The sequence below is a fragment of the Aulonocara sp. 'chitande type north' Nkhata Bay genome, linkage group LG13 (assembly GCF_057382095.1).
Source record: "Aulonocara sp. 'chitande type north' Nkhata Bay isolate Kocher_YH1m ecotype deep benthic linkage group LG13, A_spYH_male_GT1.1, whole genome shotgun sequence".
NCBI classification, from domain to species: Eukaryota; Metazoa; Chordata; class Actinopteri; order Cichliformes; family Cichlidae; genus Aulonocara; species Aulonocara sp. 'chitande type north' Nkhata Bay.
In genome coordinates, this window is record NC_141356.1 from 23,027,279 (window position 1) to 23,049,349 (window position 22,071).

Here is a 22,071-nt window from a genome sequence, read left to right on the forward strand (position 1 = left end):
AATGAGAATCCGAGACAACACAGAAAATGAAATGACGGGAGGGAGTAATAGAGAGGCACCGATAGAAAAATACCACACTGGAGAAAGAGAAATATTGATTTTCCAGACTTCTTAAGTTTCTCACATTATTCTACTTTTTTTTTAAGTTAAGAGGATTAATAATATATTGTATCCTGTTTTCTAACAGAGAAAACACATAAATATGAAAAAAGATTAAATGTTGTTTCTGGAGAAAAAGGGTTTCTGCTTTAAAGGGGGAGGAAGTTACATCAAAGCTGTCCAAACTGATCAAAGCCAAAACACAAAAAATACTCTTCATGTATATATGATCCTATTATTATCATCTTGTTATGATTTATATACATGTTTTAGTTTTGTTTTTACCTCTTCCTGCTTCTTGCTTCATGCTTAAGTAAAGTCTCTTTTAACAGTCGCTGAAACCTGCAGACACTGTACCAGTCTTCTTCTTCTTCTTCTTCTTCTTCTTCTTCTTCTTCTTCTTCTTCTTCTTCTTCTTCTTCTTCTTCTATTTAGTTGTTGACTGGTATTCCAAAAAATGTTGTAAATAGAAGTTTTGCCAAAGTTAAGTGGTGAAATGCTGCAGGATACAGATAAAATTGTAAAAGATCTATAACGCTTTTGCTGGTAAAGAATATCAAACATTTAAAAAGCAATGAAACGAAAATTCCATTGAGAGAAAACCTGAAGTGGCCTCTATTAGCCAAGCTTGTGCCAGGACAGTTATTTCTATGTCTACGTTTACTGGATGCCAACAGTACTGTGCAAAAACTTTTAGGCTTATTTTCTGCATAATCAATTCTTATCTGTCAACAACAGATTCACAGAGGTGCTGGGTTGTCCCAGTTTCATTCTGCAGTCCACGACAAAACACAAAGCATAGACTAGACTTCAGTGACCAGAAGCATAAGGGCAACAAAGGCAATGTCCATGATCAAAAGCACCCACCCGCTGGCTCCAAAGCATCAAAAGTTGGCCTCAGAGAAACGACAACAGTCTATTCTCATTCCCAACAGGGCACAGACAGATACTTGAATCCAGTGGTGTCACAACTGCATGCTGTTACATATAACGGCTGGAACAACGTAACAAAGACTTTAAGATGTCGCGTTCACCTCAAATTTCCCCATATTTCAATATGATTGGGCAACTTTGGGCTGTGAAAAAGAAGCTGAATCTCGAGGGGCTCCACAGCTTCTAATACTGCTGGTTAACATAAAATGATAAAACCCCAACTGAGAGTCAGTTTTGTCATAGACTAAATTTTTGTCAGTGTACACTCCACTTTAACTGCAAATTTTAGAGTAAGTTCTATGATTTTTATTTAGTGATGAAGGAGGAGTTTTCAAACTATGATGTGTCTTAAAGTGAATTTCGTCCTTTAAAGCACAGCTTGTTACATATGCTTTGATTATTTCAGAGTTAAAGGTTGAAGTTGGGAAACAGATGTCATAGGAGGTTCCTGACACAGGACAAAGGTTTCATCATTCTTAGCTTATATAAGCAACTTGAATATGAAGAGAAGAAAGTCTTCTTCATATTACTTTTTCTTCGTAAAGGCTGACAGGGAGCAGCAGCCAGTGCAGTGATCTCCTGACTGCCGAATTATTGATTTAATTGTCTGTTTTCCTCCCAGCCCTGCCTGTTCATAGACCTATGATGAGCTTCTGACTGAGCCCACTGCATGCATGCCAATTCAACCTGCCATGAACCACAGCTCCCCCTCAGTCTCAACACCAGCTTAATCTCACTGTACTTAATGAGTGGAACAAGACAGAGTTGACAAGTACAAAAAAATCCCCCCCTCCACCGCTTGCCACAATCCTTCCTCCTCTACTACTCCGTTTATTGACATGCCAAAGGCTGTGAGGGGAGTGCCCAGATTTATGCAAAAAAGTGCTCGCTACTTGCTGATGACTGTCAGCTTAACCATTCATTAGGTTTGGATCCCAGAGGACAGCTTGAGCCTCTGGGCCACTGTACAGTAAATGCAAAGATTTTAAAGTGGCCATGCCCAATTTAAATCAAGGCTTGGAAAGGGAAAGCGTATGAAATGGAAAACAGCAGATTTTACATAAAAGATTGAGGTGTAATGTTGAGGCTGAGACACAAACATTGCTCTGTTTCTTCCATTCGATTTCCTGGTCTCTGTCGAGCTCTCCAACATCTCAAAGGTGAGGGGAGTATGCACTGTCAAACGCTTCTCTCAGATCCACAGAAGATCCCTAGGTGAAATAGAAATGTTTGGATTAGCATATGAAGCAGCCAAAGCAGTAAACATACATTTTTATCTTTTATCTAAATTATTCATAAGGATTTTCCTACTGTATGCAGAAAACTCATGGGGATCCGAACAAGTAAGATCACTAGAGATAGCTGGAAACATGAATAAACAAGGACTTTCTCACATCTTCTCAGCACCTGAGGAAAACAGTTTTTGGCACTGTTGGGAAGCTGAAGAGAACAGCATTTTTGCTTCAGATATAAAAATATTGAGCATGGTGATTATACCGATCATCTACAACATTAAAAAACACTGACAGGTGAGGTGAACAACATTTATTACATTCATGAAACTGCATTGGATGAGCACTAGAACTTAATGTTGGAAGCACTGGAAATGGACAAGTGTCAAACACCTATACAGTTAAACAAGAGTGTAATTGCTAGACTACTGTGTCAGAGCATCTCCCAAACAGCATGTCAGCTGGGGCTCATCAGGACTTATAGGACATGCTGATAGAGTTGTGCTTCCTGATATCGCAAGCCACCTTTTTGGTCTTCTGGAGTCCATTTTAATTTTTTAATTTACCATGAAAGTTTATGCAGACTCCCCTAATTAATGCATAGCAGCTTATCTACACCTGAGAGGAAGCAGATGGATAAGCTCATCAGGAAGCCCAGCTCTGTGCTAGGATTCCCCCTCAACCCAGTGCAGGTTATAGGAGGTGGTAGAGGAACTTTGGCAAAAATCACATCACTCTTGAACAATGTCCCCAACCCATGCATAAAGCTGTTGCAGAAGTGGAGTGCATCTTCCGTGACAGACTGCTGTATTCTAGGTGTACAAAGGAGTGTTATCGCAGGTCTTTCCTCCCAGCAGCTGTTAGACTTTATAACCATCACTGCTCCCAACAAACACAAAAAGTTGTTTGCATCCCTGCTGTCATTTGCACAGTTTTTCCATTTTCTGTAAATAGTCTGTCATTGTTTATAAAGCACAAATATACACCACTTTTTGCACATTTAAAAAAGATTCTTACTCAGTTACACATTTCTTTGGATCCGAGTATGCTATTTTTAATAACTGTACATTTTTTTCCTTTTTATTTTTATTTTTGTGTGAATCTGCATGCTCCACGCACCTGAATTTCCCTAATGAGGGACATCAAAGGATATTTCTATTCTATTTCTGTTCATTTTCTATTCTACTCATCCAGCTGCTGGTCAGTCTCCTTCTATAGTTCTTGTTAAACAAATAGCATGTCTTTGTGTTGACTCTGGCTCTTTTTTAGGAATCTTCCCACCAAACTGCCTCTCCACTTGTGTCCGATCAAACAGCGTTGACAACACAGCACTATTAATCACTATTAATGTCACTGGAAAATTGGCTTTACTATCTGTAAAAAACTCCCACAGAGAAGCCAACGCTAATTCTGCTTAACTCATTTCCATTATCCAACACAGGCATGTAAACACACAACTAATCAATGTAATATAGAAATGTTACATAACCCATCATTTTTCCATTGGATAGATGATTACTGGGTACCTATTTTATATTATTTATCATTGTGTTTTAAAGTGTTGCCATTATAATCTAGTGTTGAATGTAAACTCATACATTGTCAAAATATCTTCATACTGTGACTCTCACTCTCTCACTTCTTACTCTCTTTGTGTTTTTCAAGTTGCAACATGTCTCTTCCTTGTGGTTTGAAGAGTTGTTTGAAAAGTTTTCAGCGTAATTGGTTGTCTGTAGATTTATTTGCATATTCACTGTGTGCCCAGGTCTCCTGAGACCGTATTCAAACACACATAATCTGTCACTGGAGACTTAGACCAGCATGCTTTTGTTGGATCAACAATTGGAAGACACAGACAGCTCTCTTCAGCATCTTTTTTTTGGTGTTTTACAATGTCCCTTTTAGTTTTAGGACAATTAGCAATTTGCAACTGATATCCTCAATGATGCAGTCAGCGCTGGAATAAGTGACTTTTATGTATACAGTAATAGCCATTACTTTCAAGCCTTTGCAAAACAAATTTACCCAATGCTGAATAATGCTACAATTGCTGGGAAAATGTTTCTATTGCTCTGCATTTTACATTACTGCTGGCAGATTGGTAGAAATGTATCAACCAGAAAAGACTGTTTTGCCAGAGTTGACAAAAGGAGCAAGATTAGCAACATAGCAGTGATGTGTGGTGACTTTCACAGACCCCCCACCACCACTACTACCACCACCATCAACAAGACAACAGTAAGTATTCAGTTGTCATCTAAATGTTTTCCCATTAGTTGTCAATAACGAGTGTTTTTATAACCATTCATTTAAAGTAGAAGTAGAAGTAAAACACTTTGAAAATACCTAGAAAAATAGCTATTTAAGATGTACTGTTAGACAGGTTGTTTGTTAGAGATAACTCTTTGTTAGAGAGAGTTAGAGAGAGATTTAGTAATTTTTATCCTGTCCATGAAGTCAAGACTGCAGATTTCAGTGAATTCGGAGGCAGAGTTAATCCTGCTTCCAGAGTCAATAGCCAACTGCAGCCATGAGATGGCAGTAATTTACAGGCTGGATGCGATCGACGGTAAGGACAAACAGTGTGGCTTCTCCTTACTGGATGCATGCATCCTAACCACAGTGCTTTTGTAATTACTCCCATTGTCAGAAGCAAAGAAGTTTGCACAGCTTTATAAGTTGGTTTCAGTATTGTATGGTACATTGTACATTTTTATTCTATGATGTTTTGGGGGAGTTTTTACAAGAAATATTTACAGGGATGTATAGTCGGGTTTTGATTCGCTGTTGGCGCCCTACATCAAAAACAAAAAAGTTTGCTGTGATAGCATTTCTCACTAAAGTCATTATGTTTCCTTTGGGACACCTTAATACGTGCATCAAATTTTGCAAGACCTTTTATTTAAGCATTTGACCTACTGGTAATGAGGAAAAGTTAGAGAATTGCAATTCATGATTAATGATCCCCAACACGGTCCTTGATTTCCTGTTACAAATAAGTGATCTTGATTGACTGACTAACTGCCTAGAGTCATACTTCTACTATCTGATCCATCTGCCCTACAATACATAAATGTATATTCCTTCTTAGATTTACTACTAAGAATAAACTTCTTAGTCTTTACATTTCCTGTAAAGAAAATTTCTGTAAAGAAAATTCATCAGAATTTTGTGTGAAAAAAATCTAGAGCGCTGCAGCTTAATCACGCTCATTTCTAGGTACACTTTTATTTATATCAGCCACTTCAGTATCTGCACGTCAAGATCTTAAAATTGTCAAATTATTATTTTTTGTCTGTGCAGTAGTTCTAACAGCCTGCTGTCCACAGAGCCTAGAGAGTAACAGTTGTGGTCTCTTGGGTATGTCCTCTTCCATCATTAAATACATAATGGCCCAGATTTTGTTTGCTTCCAGTCTGTGTCAACAGCAACTGCAGGCACTGGTCGACAGCGCACTTCAAAGTGAGAAATGATCTCTGAGCTCCAGTGATGCTGGATGTGCTTGGGTTCATGTCTTTCCACTCTGCGCTACTTTAGACTGGAAGATTTTTTTGTTTCCATGGTAGCCCATATTGTTGCGACTAATCAGATATTTTCAGATATGCATTAGTTTTGCAGTGGTTTTATCTCATCAAAAAAAAAAAAGCTTCTCAGAATAGCACAGATGAACAGAACATATTATGTGGAATTAGTCTAAAAAGATATGCTCTGTGTGGTGCTTCGAACAATATTTAATAGGGTAGATGAAAAAAATATTAATCACACATGAAGCTACAGCTTTGATTTATCTTGCTAATATAAGATCTCCAGGAAACCACACTTCATCATTCCTGCCATCATTTGTGACTCACCAAATATGGCTTTGAAGTTCCCTCATGCATGAAGATGTCATCTCTGCCCATTCAAATTAAATCACTGTTACTCATCAGTTTTTCCATTTGAGCTCATATCCTATCTCAGTGGTAACTAACACTACTGGTCATTTAGTGCACCAAGCATAAAGACTATGTTGATGGAATATTGGTCAGACTTCAGTGGCAAAGTATTCAAATTAGAAATACCGTTCTGGCTTTTGGGCATTTTACATTAACAAAATACATATCACATATATACTGGTGACACGGTGGTTAGCACTGTTGCCTCACAGCATAAAGGTCCTGAGTTCAATTCCACCATCTTTCTGAGTGTTTGCATGTTCTCCCTGTGTTTGCGTGGGCTCTCGCTGTGGACTCCAGCTTCCTCCCCAATCCAAAGACATGCAGTTAGGGGGGATAGGTTAATTGGAAACACTAAATTGCTCATAGGTGTGAGTGCGAATTGTTGTCTGTCTATGTGTTAGCCCTGTGACAGACTGGTGACTTGTCCAGGGTGGACACTGCCTCTCACCCCAAGACAGACTCCATTCTGTAATCTTTTCCACATATTTCACTCCATTGGCAACATGTTTGGGGTCATTGTCATGCTTAAAAATGATAGCCAAGCAAATAGTTTCACAATGGTATTGTGTGATGGGTCAAAATCAGACTGTACTTGTCTGCGTTCATTATTCCATCAGTTTTAATTAGACCTCCAATACCACTGACTGAAATGCAGCCCCGAACCATGACAATGTTTTACAAATGTCCCAACACTCCTGACCTCTTCAGTACATCCTGACCATGATTTCAACCTAAGCTTTTAAATTTGGATTCATCACTCCATGACACCTATTGCCAGTGAGTTTCTGCCAGCCTTACTTGACAGCCAGCCTTCCACTGCAACCATATCTAACATTTCTAATGAGACTTCAGCAAACAGTAGATGGATCAGCTGAAGGGACCTCATGCAGCTTTGAGGTCCTGTGTCGTGTCTTGCTGGATGTTGTTGTTATTGTTGTTATTTTGCTACTTAATGACTTTCAGATATTGTTCATCTGTTGTAAATATGCACTTTTTTGTTTTTACGCCTGGCACTTTTGTCCTCCACGTCTTTATTTTCTTCACAGACACTGAGATAGGCCAAGAAAAAAAAACAACAACAACAAAAAATGGTCAGATACTGAAAATGAGTGAAAAGCCATCAATGTCCAGGGAAAATCTTTGAAAGATGCTCAGAAATCCCAGAGAACTACAGTTCACTCAAGATCCTTTAAAAGTTACATGAAAGTCTGGATCCTTGAAAACTTGCTCAGGACTTTATTAAATGGAAGCAGGTAGCTTTGCATTTTGCAGCTCTGTTTCCTGCTTATTACACAGAAACTACCACAAGTGTTTCCAGGTAATAATCACACACTTTTTAAGTTTGCTTTAATAGGTTATGTTATTAAATAGAAACAGGCAGTTTTGCAATTTCCAGCTCTGTTTCTGCTTATTACACAGAAACTGCAGAAATAGATCCTATATTAAATTAAAATGTGGCAGAAGTTCTGCTAAGTATTACACGCATCTATGAGAACTTGCTAAGAATGTACTGTTTCTTCTCTTCTTACTATTTCTCCTGTCACAGTTGCTTCTGTATCTTAATGTAATCCCAGACTGATGCAATGATGTAAGATCAAGGGAACAATACCATCTGTTCCTTTTCTTCTTGTAGCCGAGGACAGTTCTTTACGACTTAATATTGTATGTATATTTCGGCTTGTTGTCATGCTGCAGAAGGAATCTGGCACCAATCAGACTGAAGGTAGTGTAATGGATAATAAGCTAAACATCTGTGTTGCTTGAAGCAGTTTTTTCTCTAATTTTGTGTATAAAATGAAAAAAAACCTCTTCTGATACATCCACAGTAACACAACGATAATAATATTCAGATCACCGCGTGGCCATCTGTTTCTACTAGAAATCTGATATGCTGTGTGATTACTTATAGTCAGCTAATGAGCATCGAGCACAGCACACTGCAGTGATGTTCCCATCACTTCCGAGGACTTTACAATGGTTTATTTATTAATTTTGCTCACCTCTAACAATATACACTACTTGGCTAACCCTAACCCTAATCAAACACATAACACACAAACTGTGTATATATTATTATATGCAATAAGATATTAAATACCAGTAACTGCTAATAATATTATTTGCAGTCACTGAATACACATTAGGATTTTGGCTGCTGTCCTATTTCCAAGATGCAGAAGATGCAGATTTGGTGCAGATTTTATGCTGATGCATTTATCCTTTTTTGAGACTGGCAAAAGGAATATGCTAGCCAGTCCAGGCTGGGTTTGTGTCTCCTTCCGGTTCAAACCAGGTGGCTTTTGTAATGTGAAGTGTAGAGTCCATGGAGCCACGATGAATACAAATATCTACAAACACAAATTATGTGGAAAAGAGAAATTGCTGTAATGGCTGCAGTAGCAGAATAGAAATTCTAATCACAGTGATTCATGAATATATCAGCTCTTCCTGGGTTGAAACTACTTTCCCTATCATTTTTCTAACTCTCTTGCAATTTCATCATTTTTTTCAAACCTTATCTTTCTGCATTCTTTGGTTTCTGTGGTCATGGTCTTTACATCCCTTCTGGAAATGCCGCTTGGACGAAAGGCATTAGAATGAGTGGTTTGTCTTGTTCAAAGCGGCCCCATAGAATCGCACCATATTGCATTGAGGACTTAATAATGACAGTTCTGAATCACTCCCCAAATAATCTGTCTCAATTCATACACCCTTGAGATGAAGCTGCAGCTCGGTATTAGTGGAGAGAAGCTGTCAGATGTGTCAGGAGCAATAGTGGAAGTGCTTACTCATCACTGGGTTTACACACTGTGCTCTTCAACACCCACTTCTGATCTCTCTGCAGACTGGACATATATTGAATGTTTCGATGTTGTATCGAAATGCCCATTGACTGGTGGCTCAATAGCCTTCGCTTTAAACAATATTACACATTGAGAAATTCTGCTGCACTATCTGGCAATTACAAAGCAAAAAAAAGAAAAAAAAGAAAAAAGAAGAAGCAATAAAAAAAAAAACAGATCAAAAAAAAAAAGAACAAATCAGGGAAAAAATATCATTCATTGTCAGTCATTTCCAGACAGTCAGTACACACACACACACACACACACACACACACACACACACACACACACACACACACACACACACACACACACACACATTTTCCTTCCTGCTGCTGTGACACAGCAAAATCCTCAACAATTTAATTTTTAGGGGCAGGAACCATGATTTTTATGGAAGGCACAATCCTTATGAAAAGAGATCTGAAAACAAAATGTAGTATTCCTGGCAAAGAAAATTGAAAGTACTTGCTGTAGGCTGAGCTAAAGATCTGTCTCTAATTGGATGGAGGTAATTGTGGCTGTGTGACACGGGTCACAAGTAAATTGGCTTTTTTGCACAAGCAGCAGGAGGTTTCCAATTATATAACCATAACAGCAACGTATTCCCCAGCCTTTACGTCTTTCCTCTGCCCCCACATGTATACAATGCTGTATTTGCAATTATGAGTTACATATAAAACATTAGACACTGGCTGCACATCAAACAGGAGAACAGTAAACACTTTTCAGGTGTTGAGGATTTTTGTGAATGCTGAGAAATCAATTTGAAAAAGCACTAAAGTGCTGCTAAAAGGTATTTCAGCTAAGCTTCACAATGTAACATAACAGACAACATGGGTGACACAAGTTTCAAACTTCATGAAAGTCAGCTGTAAAGAGTTCTATTTCAGCAATGAAAGGATTTTATCACAAAGTTCTATAATCGGAGAGCAGGAAGATTGTGGGTTGTACCTGGTAACACATCAAAATGTCACTTTGGAGTCAAACAGGTGAGCTTGTGCAACATGTGGACTTAGGAAACATGTATTTACACAAAGCATATGATGAAAAAAAACTTTGTCAATGTTCACTGCAGTGATGATAGCAGTACTTTAAGCTGATGTGTACTAATGAGAAACCCTTATTTTTTTTATAAATTGGAGGAACTACTGTTTTTATTTTATTTTAATATGTGGCTTTTTAAAAACTTGTTGGTTGATTGCTAGTTTGATTATTGAATGGTGTTTTGTATTGCTTTTAATCTGTCGATTAGAACTTGGTTACTTAGAATTAATCCATTAAAAAAAAAAACACAGGAGCGGGCACCAGTTTGTGGAACCCATCCATCTTAAATACCCTGCCCGCGGTAACCATTGTCATTAAGCCTAATCATGTTTTATGTATATGGTTAGAGACCAGCTGCATTGTCACAAAACTGGCTCAGACAAGGTGATAAGAAAGGTGTTCACAAAACATGTTTACTCAAATATAAAGTAATTTAAACGTAACCTAACCAAGACACAGAGTTTACCAATAGGTTGATTTCAGATGGAGTGGAAGAGAGACTGAGCAGATCACCTGGGCCAGCTTTGATAGCCTGCAAGACATTAGCTGACGATCCTCCCAGGCCAACCAAAAAGCAGGCCATGGCTTTCATGAGTGTGAGAGGGTCGTAACAACATACATAGTATGCCTTATAAGTAGTTACTTTTCATTTAAATATGACAAATAATTCTGTCAAACTATATATGCGTTTTTACCATTAATACAGGCAGCTGCAAAAACAGCTGCACTTACCAACAGAAAAGTTCATGATATTGTCAATAATGCACCTCAGTATCGTTTTTATCAAACAGATGATTTTCTATTCTGTATTTAGGCTCTGTGAGTCATTTTGAACCACATGCATATTGGCTAACATGTTGTCAATCACAAGTCATTAGCCAAAAAGCATGTGGTTTCACAGTCATACCCGTTCCTCCTTGTGACAGTGGGGATTTTTTAGCAATCAAGATTGCAATGGAGGAAACACTCATCTCAAAGTTTCAAAACAAGACTTCAGAAAACAATGTATGATGTCACAGTAGCTACACTCATCTTTTACACTGTTTATGTTCAAAACATCTTTACCTGATGATCACTGAGCACTGATGATTGAGAACTACATTCTTTTTGTCTCACTTTTAGTCAGTGACAGTGAGGCCACACAGATATTTAAGTATAAAGGCTTTTTAGTCTTTGATACTGCACTACGTATGTATAAACACTATGAGTATGTAGCTTGTTCCATAAAAGCAGCATGACATCCCAAACTGTTCTTGCAGAAAATTCCTCAAAAAACGCACTGCGAAAAAAATGAAGTCAAAATCAGGCATCATGCAATGATGTGTCATAATCTACAAGGTGTGCAGACTCAGTGAAGCTGGGAGGTGGAAAGTGAGCCATTTAATAAGGCTGATTTTTAATTTTTCAATTATTTGACAAAGAAAACATAACAGAGAACATAAACTGAGAAAAGCTAGTAACAGAGCCCATGAAACCCGAAGAAAACACAAGCATAGATAAACAAACATTTTGGCAAAGGGCAGAGGAAAACAGAGACAGTATATACACTGAGGGGAGATTAGAGAAGTGGAACCACATGGGAACACAACAGGAACAAATTAGACATAACAAGTCAGGGGAAGCAAAACTGAACAAAATGCACATGTGACAAGGACTACCAAAATAAAACAGGAAGTAGCACAAACACTGAGAATCAAACAAAGACACGCCAGCTTGATTCTAAGACTATATTCAGTACTGATGCACATTTTGAACTATGAGCACACTTGTTGCCAAATGTAGTGGTCTGATTGATCAAATCTGTTTATTTAGATGGGAAAATCTTGCTTTGAGAAAATAAATGCTGGACATTCAAATCAAAATAAGTGATTATTAATATGCCCCAGTGAAAAAAACTGGGCAGCATGGAGATAATTTGATTGCATACTGTTAAAATGTAAGAGTATGTGAAAGGCCTCTGAGGAGAGAAAGCTACCAAACAGATAATGGCTAGGCTCAGCTTGTGGCAGGTACAGCACAGCAAATGCCAGTGATTCCTACTAACTGCTCCCGTTAACAATGCTTGCATCGATTTGGAAATAATGCAGATAATGGCAGAACTCAAAGGCAATGTAAAAAGCTGGTCATTAGAGGTAGGGAGAGATATAATTTAAATCCAGGGATAATGGTGCACACATTCAGGGAGTCTGTTTTCCCCAGCACAAGGAACAGAAATAGCTGTGTAACAAATAATAAAAGACAGACAAAGAGAGAGGGGTTCAAACTGTGTCTCCTGACAACTGAAGACCCATCACTGCATGATGGAGGTATAAATGTCAGATTCCTGGTTAAAGAAAATGTTGCAGAAATGGTTGGAAACAGTCCAGCATTGGAAAGCTCAACTGATCTCAAAGAAATACATGAAATGACACTTTTAACAAACCATCACAATATAATGCTGTGTGAAGAGGTGAAAAGTGGAAAGTAATGTGTTAAAATTAGATGTTCGCACCAGGTAAATAATGCCAATAAAAAGTGAATTTTTCATTGACATTGTCATGGAACTTTGTTGTGATGGGTACGCAAATTCCCTGCTTAATGTGCAGCAACAACAGAAGAGGATGTAGCGACAAAGTGGATCAAACTCTAGGACTCTAGGACATGCACTGTGTTGGATCATAGTTTTTAATATGGCTGACTTCAGTATTCAGCTCATTTTAATACTTTCGTTCTCAGTTGTTGTTTGGCGCTTCAGGCACTGAAAATAAAATTGGTTAGATTTGGGAAAAGGTCAGGGTTTGGGCAGTGAGGCACCTCTTGTGGTTGTAAAATTAAGTGGATGCAGAAACTCTGACCTTTTCAGGTGGTTACATGACCTCAGCTACTGCCGTGTAATGGGGTGTTTGGAGGTTGTACACGTTTCACTTATTTCTGAGGAAATAAGGCTGGGGAAGGAATCAAGCTTCAAATCTATTTAAAGATCAACAAGAGTGTGTTGGTCCAATCAGACGCAGGGGTAGAGGAAAAGCTTTCAAGTGCTGTAAAGTAAGAGAGTCTATCACAGGCTGTGTGATCCTGTATTTCTTAGGTTTGCTGGTCATGTCAGGTCACAGTAGCATGGATGTTCAGAGCTGTTAAACATCTTTAGGGGGTGACCACAGAGGATTATCCACTTCTATTTCTAGCTTGTCCTCTGCATCTTCTGTGAATCAAAAAATTTAAATGTCTTCCCTCCTCTTTGACATTCCCATTCTTCGATTTACTGGTAGCCTGGCCTTCAACATCCTTTTAAAAGTATGCCCAGAACCCAAATCAAGCTCACCTCTCTTACTTCTTCCCTTAGCAGTCCAAGGTGTGCAATACTGATTCCTGTTTCTGTCCATCTTTGTCATTCCCAACACAAATCTGAGCATCTTTCACTGCCCTGCCTGTAGCTGTGGCTCATGCCTTTTCATTAGCAGTACTTGTATACATAGCTGATCTCACTATTGTCTTATAAACCTCCCTTTTCACTCTTGCTGGAGCCCTTCTGTTTTAATTCATCAGTTAGTCTCCATCCGTGCCACCATGTCTTTTCTCTCTTTCTCACACCCCCATTTGCTGTAGATGGCTTCGCCTGTTGGCAAAATTCAGTTGTCCTGTATTTTCCGGCACATATATTCTCTACCTACTTTCATCCCTGTTCGCTCCAAGCATAATTCCACCTCTCTAGGTGCTTTTCATCCTTCTATAGTACAGTGTACATGCAACTCAATTAACCCCAATCCCAGCCCACAAACCAAAAGTGCTATTCATAAAAGAAGGCGTTAGCATGGCTGACTGTACAAAAATGTGAAAATAACATATTATTGATTTTCTAAGTATTACATGGGAAACAATTTGTTACTTGAGCAGAATGATAACAACACACATGCACGGCAACAAGACTACACAGAATGTTTCATGACCCGCTACCACGTTCACATGAACCTGAAAGCAATAACACAAAATAAATAAATAAATGTTTATTTATTTACTTTTAGGCCACTTTTTGGGGGCAATTCTGTCTTACTTCTTTTGATTTGTTTTTTTATCTTATTAGATAACGTATATATGTGCATATATGTATATGTATGTGTATGATCTCATTTATTAAAATTCTTTCTTTTATTGTGTCTACATTGGCCTTCTGTTTAGCACTTTGGCCGGCACTTGATGTCTAAACAAACAAAGCTGACTTGACTTAAAAGAAATAAATATAAATAAGTAGGCCACGTATCAGAAAATCCCACCAATAAATTGACTGAGTGAGGGTTAACTTTTCTTGAATATCATCAATACTTTTCCATTATTCTGCCACAATACCTAGGAAAAGAAAAGGGGAAATGGTAAATGCACTTCACATGACTGTGTCATTAATCTTTGATGCCCACCTATTAAATCCCTGCAGGGTCTTCACTATATGAGTCTGGACAGACATGCATTTAAATGCAACTTGCCTGGTTGTCAAAGCAATACATCCATTTTCCTTATATATTATAAAACTGGCTTGCTAAACATTTGAGTAACTGAACCATGATTGTCTCAGATTAAAGAAATTCATAAAGGCTACATATAAACGGTATTTCTTGTTGGATTGCTTTTATACAAAACTATCAAAAATAGCAGTGGTGAAAATCTAGACAGGATCAAGGGGAACGGATGGTGTTTTTGCAAGAGCGGGTGGTAATAGCCCCAAATCCTGCAGGGGCTGTGGGAGTGGGATTAAAGAAAAACAGTATGGGTGAGACATCCATTTTCTCCAGATAGTGTATAAAAATTTTAATTTTGCTCTGATCACCCTAATGTTTATGCCTCAGTCTGTGTGCATACTGTTAACACAGCCTGTCATAGTGAGCTGCACGCTACCCACCTTTCTATCTATTCCACGAGCAAAGACATATATATGCATGCCTCTCCACCACCCTGATCAGTTGTCAACGAATATTGTGCTTTTTGGAGAGATCTCTTCATTTATTCAGCAAGGCAAGGCAAGGCAAGGCAAGTTTATTTGTATAGCACAATTCAACAGCAAGGTGATTCAAAGTGCTTTACAGAGACATTAGAAACAAAAACAAATAAAAAGCATGATTTAAAATTGATTAAAACAAGCAAATAAACTAACTAACTAACTAACTAATTAACAAACAAACAAACAAACAAAACAGTATATAAAATCAAAACAGATAAAATCAGAACAGTAGATAAAATCAGTAGTTAATGTAAGTTTTGAAATTTAAGCTTAAAAGTGTGGATTTGATGCTTTATTCAAATGCAGCTGAGAACAGGTGAGTCTTCAACCTGGATTTAAATAAACTGAGTGTTTCAGCTGATCTGAGGCTTTCTGGGAGTTTGTTCCAGATATAAGGAGCAGAAAAGCTGAATGCAGCTTCTCCGTGTCTGGTTCTGACTCTGGGAACTGATAAAAGACCGGATCCAGATGACCTAAGGGATCTGGAAGGTTCATACTGGGTCAGGAGGTCATTGATGTATTTTGGTCCTAAACCATTCAGAGCTTTATAGGCCAGCATCAGAACTTTAAAGTCTGTCCTCTGACGGACAGGCAGCCAGTGTAAAGACCTCAGAGCTGGACTGATGTGGTCCACTTTTTTGGTCTTAGTGAGGACTCGAGCAGCAGAGTTCTGAATGAGCTGTAGTTGTCTGACTGATTTTTTAGGTAGACCTGTAAAGATGCTGTTACAGTAATCAAGCCTACTAAAGATGAATGCATGGACTAGTTTTTCCAGGTCCTGTTGAGACATCAGATCTTTTATCCTTGAAATATTCTTGAGGTGATAGTAAGCTGACTTTGTTATTGTCTTAATGTGTTTTTCTAAGTTTAGGTCTGCATCCATCACTACACCCAAATTTCTCGCCTGGTTTGTGGTTTTTAGATGTATAGATTGAAGTTCTCTGGTGACCTGTAATCATTTTTCTTTGGCGCCAAAGACTATTACCTCAGTTTTGTTTTTGTTTAGCTGGAGTTTAGCAGATGTGGGGATGGGAGATTCTTGAAGTCCCTCGTTGCTGCACTCACACGTGACCCATCAGGCCATCCTAGAGATGCTGCAGCTGCTCTAATTGCCTCTTGCTGTGCTGTCCTGTTTGTATACTTTTATCTACCTGCAATTTCTTACATGGAAGTGCCAGGATAGGTTATATAGGAAGGATGATAATGGATGTGGATACAGGCTCCTCTTAAACAAATCGGTGTGGATACTGATCACCTCGTGTTATTTTCGTCTGTTGCTGTAAAACTGACATTATCATTCTCTTTATTTTGTATTGACATTGAAAGCCTTTACCCATGCCCAATCTCAGGATCTGTGCTGTGTAAAGACAACAATACAATCCTGTATTTTGTCATGTTAAGTATCATTCTATCACTTGTAGTCCACTCTACCACATGACAGTTACACACATTCAGATAATAAAGAGCAACAGAAATGCAGCCATCTATACTTGTAGCATGTTGCAGCATTCAATCTGTGTCAAGAGACAATTATTAGGATACTACACAAGGGAAAAGTGCTATGTCTGTGACAAAAATGCTTGAATTTATCATTCAAAACATAAATGGAGAGGCTCGCTTGCTTTTAATGGGCTCCCTAGTTTGAAACAAAGAGTATTTCTTTCCAGCTACACTTCCACTTGCTCTCCTCATGGCTTCATTGATGTAAATGAAAGGCAGTGTTTTCATTTTGTGCATGTTGAGTAATAGCCCAGTGAGCGTGCCCTCTTAATTGTCCCTGTCAGGCTTATAAATCGTGGAAGTCTCCCCACCTTTCCATCACATGCAGCCTCTTCTTGCATAATCCTATTAGCTGCAAAACTATCAAACAGAGGGGAGCAATATTGCTTACTGTGGATGGGTGTTATGTTTTTCTTCAACAGTGGTAGCGTGCAAAAACATTTCCAGCAATTTCCAGAGTCAGATTGCAAATGCTCACTTGGTTTGCAGATGTATTTGCTTTTATTTCTTTTTGACTGTCCTTGCGAATTCATTGGGGGAAAAAAGTTAAATACTGCGGTGCAGTGTCATACCTTTAAGGCACGCAGGCTCACAGTCTGGTATTAGATATATGCAGTGAACTATTCAGCAATCAAAGGTTTTATATCTTTCAGTAAATTAGAAATGTCATCATGTCCTCAGTTGTGACAGAATTTGTCAAGAAAGATAAAATATCATTAAAAACTGCAGACAATGGGGGACTCCAATAATCATTAAGAACAAAATATCTCTTCTACAGTGTGCTGCAATATATATGTGCTAATTCTAAAGAGGGCTAATGTCTAGCAGGACATTAGCCCCTTATCATTTCTCTTCTTAATCACCACACTCTCTCACTGTATGAAGAGTCATTCTGACCACTAAAGGCCTTCTTTTTATTGGACGCTTTCTGCAGACTCACTCATGGTGAACAAAGAGCTGGAATATCAGGGATCAGTAATTTTGATTCAAAACAGTAATTGCATTTCAAAAGAAGACCCAAACAATTCTGGTTTGCCATATAGGCTGGCTCTAATGTCATGACCCACCTCTGCTTCCAGATGCTGGCTCTTCTCTTGACCTGCATCAGGTTAACTTGATCCAATCCTATTCTGATCACCTGCAAGGAAATTGAGTTAGGCTGTGGGCTGCCCCAGACAGTCTGTGGCAGGTCAGTTTTTCTCCCCTTAAGAGCTTCAAACACTTAAGCTATTAACCTTTTTTGTTAGGACAACCGGCCTGGATTACACTATCCGTCAGTCTTCTCATTACAGTTCCGTTTTCCTAGCGTTTTTTTTTTTTTTTTTGTACAGTTGCAGCAAGATTGAAGGTACTTGTTATCATTATATGCCAAATGGGAGGCGGACTTAAAAACCCCTTCAAATCATCTCCTGCAGACAGGTGTGTGTTTGAAAGGCTAGGGATCCAAATGACTTCATTTCAAGCCCATTTGAGCCAATTGTGAAGAAAGTATTGGATGTTGCACTAATGTTTTGCTGTGTTTTGGTGCTGTAGTTTGTGGGGCTCACCATGAACTAAAACTAAATACTGCATTTTGTAATCTTAGAAATATTAATTTATATAGTCCACAGGTGTCGAACTCCAGGCCTCAAAGGCCAGTGTCCTGCAGGTTTTAGATGTGTCCTTGATCCAACACAGCTTATTTAAATAGTTAAATTACCTCCTCAACATGTCTTGAAGTTCTCCACAAGCCTGGTAATGAACTAATCATTTGATTCAGATGTGTTGACCCAGGGTGATATCTCAAACCTGCAGGACACCGGCCCTTGAGGCCTGGAGTTGGACACCCTGCAATAGAGCATGCTTTTCAGTTACTGAAGACAAACCTGAACAAAGACAGACTTACAAACAAATAACAACTGAAGATGGTAGCATTAAAGGCCTGGAAGAACATCTAAAGAAAGTACTGATTACTTATTTTCAAAAGTAATTAATTACTTAGTTACTTTTTAAAAACACGATTTACAACCTGAATAGGTAATAAAGCAATAGATCTTTCAGCCCAATTCTACTTTTTCTGCATAATCCATCATACAAAATGTAATCAAATGGAAAAGTCTCTTTTTAAAACTTGTTTTATTAGTTTTAATCTTTTAACTTTATGCATCAAGCAAAAATTTAATTATATGCAACATTCTCTGACTGGAAGAAATTTGTTTAACATTTAAACCTATTTTCTGCACATTCCAGCACATAAAATTAAATATTTTTTTGTGTTTACACTCACTCTTTCAAATAGATGCAAGTAAAACACAGCAGAAAATATCAAAGACTCAGAGGTCCTGTTGCTCTATATTCACCTGTATAGCAGGCGGATGTTTGCCCTGGTGCTGGTGTGCCGCAGCGGTCAGTGGAAGAATCCGCGAGTTTGTTTGTGAATTTCCCATTACGTGGTAGCGTTCTGTTGGGTTTTTTTCGCTGTAAAAATAAGTTTTCTTCCCAAGCAGTGAACAACGGACGCTAATGTTTTTGTCACTTTTTACAGAATCAAAGTAAGGTCAGTACTTCCACGCTTTAAATGCTGCAAGCTCATACTCTGTCCCGCACTGATATATTATCCATTGTTGATCTGCACACAGCTGTTGCCAAGAACGTCGCACTCGCTTACGTCATTATCATGAGACACTCTCGCAAAAAATCACGGTTTTAGTAACGCAGTAACGCCGCGTGCTTACGGGAAAGTAACAGTAATCTAATTACCCTTTTTGCAATAGTAATCCCTTACATTACTCGTTACTTGAAAAAAGTAATCAGATAACAGTAACACGTTACTGCCCATCTCTGGAGGCAAACTTACAAAAAATGATAATTGCCCAAAAGCTTGATATTTTTAGGTCCATAAGCTTTTGTGTGTGCAAAAAGATAGTAGGGGAAAGACTAAGAGGTCCATTTTAAGGAGCTATGAATGAAGTGACATTAATAGTGAAGCTTGAGTCACTTAGAAGCAAATAAGGAAATATCACAGTCCTTTTGTAACACACCCTGAGGTATTTATAGTATTTTTGACGTGGATTAACACTAATAGCATTTACCGCAGTCACACAGGCCCTGAGTAGCAAGACCAAATAAAGACATATTTCTTTGAAATAAAAATCAAAACAGTATAAGAGCTGCTTCACTGTTAAATGTATTACTTTATACCAAATTCAGCCAGGCCATCCAGTCTGCACATAGTGGACATGGTTACACTGTGCATAATGGTAGTAATGAAATGTAAGTAAGATTTGACAGTTACTGCAAATTGTAAGAATCAGATTTAATAATATTTTAACGGTTATGACCTTTCAAACAAAAACAACTTTTTTTTAAAATTGTCTAAAGTTTGTAATCCAGTTCATGACAAAACTTCGTAAAATGCCTTCCACACAACCATTGGGAAAGTTTTACGCCTAAGCACACTGTATTAACAGTCCATTGCACCTTTCTGTGAGCACTTTGTTCTGACAGGCATTAATCATGCATTTTAGTCTTTGATACTCCAGAATGGTACAACTGTGTCTTTTAGGACATCCCATTTGCTTCTACCTTGTCAGATACACTAAGACAGGTCTATGTTAATATTTTATACATGGTGAATTACAATACAATTCCCTGTAAGCATGTCTTTAAAGTTTATTTCAGATGAGGAAAGCGCTAAGATGGATTTAGTAAGTTTTAGATGTGTGAAAAAAAATCACGTTTTCTAACAGCAGCACTATTCACTTTGGTTTTGGTGGGCTTATTTGCCTATGTTGTGCCATTATATGGGTATATGAGTTTGTTGATTGACTGATTTCTTGTATATTAGCATGATGCTTCTTCTGTGTGAGGCACCAGATGGCCTATACTGCGATGAATACAGCCACTGATATGTTTCTCAGCATCAGAATGCTAATGCAGAAATGATGATTGCCATATTGTTTTTGACTGCACCCAAGGGTACTTAGAAGGACAATGAATCCATAGGGACTTCAGCAAAATGCCTGCATGTGGACCATGATGGATGTGTACTCCGAACAGGATGCCTTGAATATTAATTGATATCCACTGCAATGCAAAAACAACATCTGAAACCATTGATATATTTAAAAAGCACAATAGACACTATAAGCAACTTGACACAGTGAAAAGACCCATTATTCTCCAATGCAAAAGTGTTTATCAGTACTGAATGACATCTCATTGTTTTGTGAGAGTGCACTCATACACTAGGCACATCATGATATACTCATGCAACAATAAAACTCTAATAAATCTCTCAAAGAGGTTTTTGTCCAGCTTAACTGGCCTTTCCCTGATGACTTTTGTTTCTAGCTTACAACTATAAAAATTAATGAAAGTGAGTGCAAAAAGCTTTCTTGGACTGGTTCTCAATTACTTTGTAATGAAGTGACTTGTGTGGATAGCACAGGGTTAATTGTATTTGTGCTAGTGCATTGTTGAAGCCACTAATGAAATTCAACTCTGTTATTATTCACTACTTTGACTTTTTTCTGCCTTTACTGGGTAAAATATGCACTGAATTAGTTAGAAGCTGACATTTTCATGAACGTATATTTGTACATACACAAACACAAGTTGACTTGTGCTCCCACTAGTAACCTTGACTTAATTTATGCAAGTACGTTGTTTTTCTTCGGTGCATTCTTCTTCCTTTTGGAACCTGTCACCCCACAATAATTTGGTTGAAAGTTTGCATGTTATGGAATGAGCTAATGAAACCTCAAGCAACAGTCCTCAAGCTGAGATATGGGGATTACAGCTACAAAGGTCTGGTGAGCTCACCACTTTCTAACACTTTTTGTATTGTAAATATTAAATCAATGGTGGCAGATTTACAGTGAGCTCTCTCTGTTCCCAGGTCTTGGTATTGTTCATGTTTGCTTACTGCCACGCTGATGTGACTTACTGGGAGGCTTGAATACAACAGAGGCATTGTTAATCTTATTAGCAACACCTGTGCTTGCCCTGCTGTGGTGATTCAAATAGTCTCCTGTGAATAAGACTCTGTAATAAACCAGAAAATCGGGAAACACCTTTGTGGCTCTGCAGGCACTGCTGAGCTTGACAGTAGCCACTAGAGCACAGTACATATTTTAAAACAGTTATCTTTAAAATTTCACACATTCACAATGCACACATATACCTAGCTTAGCCCTTTTCCTTTAATAAAGTTAATATGGGCCAAATATATAACATAAATTATAATTTTTTGCCTTCAGAATTGCTGTAATTCTTCATGACATAGAAACAACGAGGTGCGGGAAACATTCATCAGAGATTCTGGACCATATTGACTAGAGATTGACCGATCCGATATTACGTATCGGTATCGGTCCGATACTGACCTAAATTACTGGATCGGATATTGGAGAGAAATAAAAAATGTAATCCGATCCATTAAATATCACAAAAGCAGCTCACAAAACTTGCGACATGGCATAACTCGGCTCATAACCGTAGCACGTCGGAGCAGTATGCGTCACGTGATT

The 22,071-nt window shown here is 38.2% G+C and overlaps 1 protein-coding gene across 1 annotated transcript in view; it reads left to right on the top strand.

Annotated features, from left to right (window-relative positions):
* The window catches only part of LOC147316077 (indoleamine 2,3-dioxygenase 2-like), a 64,887-nt gene that overhangs the window by 37,650 nt on the left and 5,166 nt on the right, over window positions 1–22,071 (top strand). The window lies entirely within an intron of this gene.